Here is a 7,321-nt window from a genome sequence, read left to right on the forward strand (position 1 = left end):
CTAATACCTTTATTCACCGATTTTCATTTTACCCACTGATGCAATTGGGAGCAGAGCATTAAATATAAAATAATAATATCAGGATAGTGATTTGTCCTAGAACTGTTTCTCAAACAGTTCCATCAAACAATTCTTCTGCGGAGAGGAACAATGTTTCAACAATAGTATATAGGTGACATTTAGATAGTGCTTTAAAATTTTACAATATTTTGTATGTTTTCTATCATTTTTTCTCTATCGTTTGATCTTCACAAAAATCTTGTGAGGTGTTACTATTATTCTAATTTATAGAAAAAATTATATCAAATATGATGAAAATAATGCAATATGCCAAAACATATGGTACAGTTATAGCTAAGTAGTCCTTAGGATGATAATTTATTTTCTTAAATACTCATATAAACAAAAGTGAAAAAGAGACAATGAGTAGTTTGTAGTTTAAAATTTTAAAAAATCAACAAAATAATGTACCCAAAATAAACATAAAAGAAGAATTTGATAAGATCAAGGGAGAAGCTAGCAAAATTTTTTAAAAAGTCAACACTGAATTTATGAGTAAGAAAAATAACTTTTTGGAAATAAATTTTTATTGATATATTTTGTTTTTACATCATCTAAATTTGTTCTCATCACCACTCTCAGGAAGCCATTCAATTTAGAAAATATTTTTTTTTCTGCTTTCTGGGGAGGTGATTGGGGGTTAAGTGACTTGCCCAGGGTCACACAGCTAGTAAGTGTTAAGTGCCCAAGGCTGGATTTGAACTCAGGTACTCCTGACTCCAAGGCCAGAGCTCTATTCACTGCTCCACCTAGCTGCCCCTAGAAAATAATTTTTAAAGAAAAAAAAAGAAAAGAGAAAGAAAACAATCAACAAAATTAGTCAATATGTATTTTTAAAAAATCAGATAATATGTACAATGTTTCACACCTGTGGACCTTCCACCTCCATAAGAAGCAGATGTCTTCTCCTATCTACTCTTGGTGCTTATACTTTCTACTTTTATAACATTTCTTTTCAATTGATTCATAAAGATTGTTATTTTGGATATTCCATATTCATGGATGCACTTACTGTGTACATTGTTTTCATTACATTACATTGTATTAATTATGTATATTATTGACCTGATTCTGATCACTTTATTTTGCATTAGTTTATATAACTTTTTCCATTTATCATATTTATACTATCTTAAAGTACAATAATATTCCTTTACATTCATGTGCCACAATTTTTTTTTAGCTATTCCCATATCAGTAGGCATCTACTTTGTTTCCAATTCTTTGCTACCATAAAAAATGCTGCTACAAATATTTTGGTGTATATGAGTCCTTTTTATCAATTATCTCCTTGGAGTTCATGCCTAGCAGAGGAATCCCTGAGTCCAGGATGTTGGGTATTTTAGTAATTTTATTTTCAGGGATTCAAACTACTTTCCAGAACAGTTGTACTAATTCAGAGCTTCACCAATAATTCATCAGTGTACCCATCTTTCTATAACCCCTTCAAGGACAAACCACAATCTGTGAGTAGTCCAAGTGAATGGGGACCCAGCTGGCCAGTTCCAGTTGGGTAACTCATCCCCTTCCCCTTCTTTCTCTTCCCCTCTCCTCCCTTCCCCTCCCCTTTTGTCTCTCTTTACCTGAGAGTGTTCTGCCCAAAGTAAGGTAAATTATGATGACTAAAAGCTGCCTAGTTAACTTGGGGTTTACTGGCTAGCTTGCTTCTCAAAAATGAAGCCTTAAACCCAATTCACTCTGGAACTACTGGATTGGACAACAATAGGTCCATTTTGGGGGCCCTCCTGACTCAGAGTATATTTAAATAGTAACTGTTTCTCTTTTGGCCAGCAACCCTGAGGATCTTTCCCTCCCAGTTTGTTTGTTTGTTTGTTTGTTTTTTATTTTTTATTTTTTTACTAAAGGGGCCATCCCTTGACTCACTTCTTAAAGAAGCCTATTCACTGAATGGGTGTTGCCTCACTCAAAGTGAGAACTTGAAAAGACCTTAGCTAAAAAGCGTCATGGTCTCCCATTGCAACCTGGGCCATCTCCAGTCAGCCTGGTGAATATCTGACCACTGGACCCAGGTGGCTCTGGAGGAGAAAGTGAGGCTGGTGACATTGCATAGCCCTCCCTCTCTCAAATTAAAGTCAATTGCAAGTCATGTCATCATCTCCCTGATGTCATTGTCCTCTTCGAGAATGAAGGACAAATCACACACACACAATATTGGCTATTCCGGTCTTTAGTCATCTCTTCCAATCTACAGGTTGGGAGTTTTTGGAACCTCTGGATTATTTTGATTTGCATTTCTTTTATTAGTAGTAATTTGAAACACTATTTCAAATGGTTACTAGTAGTTTGCAATTCTTCTTTTGAGAACTGTTTATTTTTAAACCAGTTTGACCATTTATCTACTAGGGAATGGCTCCAGTCTTATGCACTTTGTTTCATTCTCTTGAATATTAAAACTTTATTTGAAAAATTTTTATGTAAAATTTTTTTCTCCATTCCACCATATCCTTTCTTATTCTAGATGCATTAATTTTGTTTGTGCAGAAACTTCTTAGTTACATTTAGTCACAATTATCTGTTTTATCTTTTGTAATTGCCTCTATCCCTTATTTGCTTTAAAACACATTCTACCCATAACTGTGAAGGTTATGCCATCTGTTTCTCTTTTCATTTTTTTTGTGGTTTGAGACCTAATATTTGGGTTACATATACACTTTGAACTTATTGTGGAATGTGGCATAAGGTATTGGTTGAAGCCTAATATGTCAGATTACTGTTTTCTCAAAAGTTCTTATCAAATGGGAGTTCTTTCCTAGGTAATATATTTTTGAGCTTATTGAACATGATATTATTGAGTCTGATAAGTTCTGATCTTCTCTTGTCTAGTATGTTTCATTGATCAACTTCTTTATTTTTAAACATACCAAAATGGATTTGATGATTGAAACTTTATAGTATAGTATGAGTTCTGGAAGTACCATGTTCTCTTCATTCCTACCTTTATCATTATTTCCCTTGATATTCTATATCTTTTGTTCTTCCAAATGAATTTTGTTATTATTTTTATTGAGGTCTGTAATATATTCCTTTAATAGTTTGGTTAGCATTAAAATTAGCTATGACAGTATTTTTATTCTGTAATTATATTGGCTTAGCCCAACACTGAGCACTAAATATTCCTCAGCTGTTTAAGTTGTTTTTTATTTATTTAAGAAGTACTTTGCAATTAAATATATACAGATATTGTATGTGCTTTGTAGATTGCTTCTCTTGCTGTTATTGCCTCTTGGATTTTGTTAGAAATGTTTTTGTGGTTTATTTTGTGGTCTGGAATTTTGCTGAAATTATTACTTATCTCACTTTCTTTGTTGATTCCTGAGGATCTTCTAAATAAACTATCATGTCATCAGGAAACAAGGATAGTTTTATCTCCTCTTTGCCCATCATTTAATTTCTTTCTCATCACTGATATTGCTACCATTTCTAAAACTGTATTTTTAAAATAGTGGGAAAGTGGGCATTCTTGCTTTACTTTTGTATTTATTGGGAATTCTTTTAGTATGTCCTTATTGCATATTGTCTTTTGATTTTAAATAGGTACTTTTTATGATGCTAAAAAAATCTCTCTATGAATATATTTTGTAGGCATTTTAGCATAAATGATAAAATAGTAAAATAAAACAGTACTTTGTCAAAGGCTTCCTTTACATCTACTGAGATAATCATGCGGTTTGGGATGTTTCTCTTTTTATTATGATTAATTTTGTTGATTGTTTTCCTAATGTTGAATCTCCTTGCATCCTTAATATAAAACCAGATTGGTTATAATAAATGATTTAAGAATAAAGTTTAAAAAAGGAGTAAATTCAACAGCCATAAATTAGTCAAAAAGGAGAAGAAAGCCAAATTACCAAAACAAAAATAAGTAGGAAATCTCAACCAATAGTGAAGAAATAAAGAAAATTATCAGAGAATATTACACATGATTATATGCTGCCCCAAAACTGGGACTATAAAAGAAATAGAAGTATACTAAATGCTTCTTTAATATGTCATTGAATCTAGACCTCATTGATGTCAGTCAGTACTTACTCTTTCCACTGGTAAGCCGTCCTTGTTCTCTTATCCTGTGTAATTCTTATTCATGCCATGTCATAAATTTTCCTTATGGGGTCCATGCATCCTGCTAGGCACCTTCCTCTATGCCCCTTAGCATTATATGCATACCAATCCAGCATGCCAGATGTTCATCTGATATCCCTGACACAACTGCCTTCTTTTTTATCCACATATCTCTTAAATAATATATTTTCCACCCTTTAATGCATACAGTTTGTTATTGGTAATATGGCAGCTTATTTAAGGCCACCATACTTTGTCATCCTTTGGATGACCCACAATTTTTATTTCTTGGAGATTGTGGTATTCCATGATTGTCAGTCATAGAGCACCCCCAAAATAATTCTAGTATTCAAAAAGTATGGGCCTTTTTTTTCATGGAGAAGCTTGGGGCCACAGTATAGTTTTTCAAATGCAATCCCATACAAAAATATAAGAGAAAGAAAAGAGCATTTATATAATGGGTTGAGGTGTTTGATACCAAGTTAGCCAAAACAATCTTAAAAGGGATAGAGGTAAAGCATGTGTTCCTATAGTGTAGTGAAGTTGTCAGGCAGAGGCTGCTGAAAGTGCTGTGGGTAGAGATCGAATTAGTATCAAGGGCCAAAGAAAGTCAGCTAAAGTGGCAAGGAGGCAGATCCAAACGGGGGTCTGAGCAGGGCAACCAGCTCATGGCAATTTGTTACACTTACCTAAAAACTTTTTTAGGCTTGTGAATAACTCTGCCCATTTGATCTGATGGGCTGGGCTTTGAAAGGGCCTAGCTTAGCAGAGAGTAATGGAAAATGGGCTTCATTTCAAGCTGGAGGGCTATTCTTTACTCACTGCCTAATGACCTTGGATAAGTCACTATTTAAGTCATTAATTTCCTCTTCAAGAAATTTTGGAACGCTGTATAAAGTCCCTCCCAGTTCTCAATCTGTGATTCTCATTCTCTTGAGTGGGAAGCAACTGTGTTGTCTAGCCACATATAGGGAGTACTACCATTACAGAAAAACCTTACCATGAAACTTGTTTATTATGACATTAAATGCATACCTTATTAATTCCTGCCTTCGGTCCCAAAAGAAACAATTACATTTAGTAGAAGCAGGCTAAAGCTATCCCTCAACAAAATTGTGAAGTAGGAGGAGTTGGTCTTCAGAGTATGTAAGCTCCCTTTTTGGCATTATTTTTTTCCCCTATTTATGGTGTTCCCTCTTCTTCCCACCTTCGCATGTCTTTCATGAATCTAGTGTTCTTGTAGTTTTTACACTCTTCTCTGTTACTGGAATCTGCTCTTATGAAGGGTTAGGATGAATATAAATCACTGTGTGATCTCTCCCTGAAATCTTTGTATTGAAAGCTTTATATCTTATTGTAGAATAATAAAAAGCCCTGGCTTTTTTTAAAAGAATTTCAGGTGTACTGACCAGTATAAAAGGGAGGTGTGTGTGTATGTGTGTGTGTATGTGTGTGTGTATGTGTGTGTGTGACAAAGGCCATTTATGGTCCCTTTGAAATCACTCCACATGTGACCAACAGGGAAAAATAAGGCTAACCTTGAAGTCAGACACAACACAGTTAACTTGTGACATGGTCCTTAGTACTATCTTCGGACACTTGTGTTATAAGGAGGTTTTACTCAATTAGATAATTTTATTTTAAGCCCCTCCATAAATGAGGCATTTTTGGAGTCATCATGCTTAAGGTAACTGATTCAGACGAGTGGCTGTGCTGTAGCACTGAACATCCATACCAAATCCACCCATAATTAATCCTACAACCTGTTATACACATGGCTCCTTCCAGTCCAGGATCCCAGAATGTCCCTCAAACTAGGTCAGCTGAAATAAACATCAACTTCTCTTCAAAAAGATTCTATGCCTATGTGGTCACTACCCAAAAAAAGAGTCCTTCGGGGAAATAGGACATATAAACAGTATCGCCCAGGCATCCCTTGTATCCTGTTTCTCCCTTCTAAGCAGAGACACCAACCTTGACCTTTGTAACATCAACAAAATTATGCTCACTAAATTGGGTTCCAGCAAAACTTTCCCCTCTACCACCTAATTTCTATTCTGCCTTTTCCACAAACTAATGGTTCCCAAACAGGAAGGCAGCGCCTTGGTCCAATATAAGCACAAGCTTACCCAAAGTATCTCTCTAAGTCATATCAGTCCTTCCAGAAAAACCATAAATCAAATGTTTCGTCTTAGCATCTCCTCTGATGTTTAGCCCTCCCTCATCTAGATTTGCACTTGTGGGTTTTTCTGATGACAACATGAATGGCACATTCCCAGAGTTGGAGGAGGGGAGAGCTAGCATGAAATAATTAGAGAATGCTTACATGCCAAAAACTATGGGGTTTAAGATAAGATAGATACAGGATGAAGTACTCTGGGAGGCCATAGATGATGGTGCAAAATCATTGGTTTTAGATGTAGGACCTAGGTTCAAATCATGCTCTACTATTTACTACATGTGTGATTAGCAAGTCAGGCCTCAGTTTCCCCATCTTTAAAATCAAGGAGTTGCATCAGATTGATTAATATGACAGAAAAAGAAAATGGCAAATATTGGAGGGAATGTAGGAAAATTGAGACACTAATGCACTGTTGGTGGAGTTGTAAACTGATCCAACCATTCTGCAAAGCAATTTTGAATTAAATGCAAATGGCTATAAAACTGCATACTCTTTGATTCAGCAATGCTGCTATTAAGCCTGTATTCCAAAGAGATCAAAGAAAAGGGGAAAGGACATATGTGTACCAAAATATTTATAGCAGCTCTTTTTGTGGTGGCAAAGAATTGGAAATTGAGGGGATGCCCATCAATTGGGAAATAGCTGAACAATTTGTGATATGTGATTATAACAGAATATTATTGTGCTGTAAGAATGATGAGCAGGATTATTTCAGAAAAACCTGGAAAGACTTACATAAATGGATACAAATCGAAGTGAGTAGAACCAGGAGAACACTATACACAGTAACAGTAATATTGTAGGATAAATATTGTAGAATGACTCAGTTATTTTCAGCAATACATTGATCCAAGACAATCCCAAAGGACTCATGATGAAAAATGCTATCCACCTCAGAGAAAGAGCTAATGTTGTCTGAATACAAACTGAAGCATACCCTTTTTCCCTTCCCTTCCTTTCCTTTCCTTTCCTTTCCTTTCCTTTCCTTTCCTTTCCTTT

Source organism: Vombatus ursinus, unplaced genomic scaffold (assembly GCF_900497805.2).
Source record: "Vombatus ursinus unplaced genomic scaffold, bare-nosed wombat genome assembly UNPS02014778.1, whole genome shotgun sequence".
NCBI classification, from domain to species: Eukaryota; Metazoa; Chordata; class Mammalia; order Diprotodontia; family Vombatidae; genus Vombatus; species Vombatus ursinus.